The sequence below is a fragment of the Trachymyrmex cornetzi genome, unplaced genomic scaffold, assembly GCF_001594075.2.
Source record: "Trachymyrmex cornetzi isolate Tcor2-1 unplaced genomic scaffold, Tcor1.1 scaffold591, whole genome shotgun sequence".
Classification (NCBI taxonomy): Eukaryota; Metazoa; Arthropoda; class Insecta; order Hymenoptera; family Formicidae; genus Trachymyrmex; species Trachymyrmex cornetzi.
The window spans coordinates 191,125-191,659 of record NW_017299905.1 but is presented as its reverse complement, the minus strand read 5'-3'; positions in this window follow the sequence as shown (position 1 = coordinate 191,659).

Here is a 535-nt window from a genome sequence, read left to right as displayed (position 1 = left end):
GGCAGCCGGTCGGGGACTTGTGCCCGAGGGTCTAACAGTGCCCTGTGCGGACCCCCCTGCTAAGCAGGAGGGGGCTGCACAACCGAGTCCGGTACCCTAAGGGACCCTCGTCCTCCTCAGAGGGTGGGGGTCCTGGGGAGATCGTCCTTCTCAGGACGATCCCTCAATGTGCCGGTAGGAGAAGGTAACTCCGACTTCAAATCCCGGCGACTTGGCGCCGTCAGGGGGAGGTTTACTCCCTTCCCATGCTGGGAGTGGAGGTTCGCCCTCCACGAGCGGTCGCCTCCCGTGGGACCCTCCCTTCCCCCCTGTGGGGTGGGGTGGTTCCCTTGGGGTGCGGCCGCTCGAAGTGAGCGACGCGGGTGCTCCCGCAGGCGTGGCTGCTCAGTGTCTGGGTGCTCCTGGCTTTGGGCGGCCACACGCCAAGGGAAGGGGGTCCTCAGGGAGAAATCCCATTGCACGGGGACCCATTGCTAGGGTGCCGGCCAGGCCTGAGGCCATTGCACGGAGCGGCGTCCCTAGCGGGGTGCGGGTT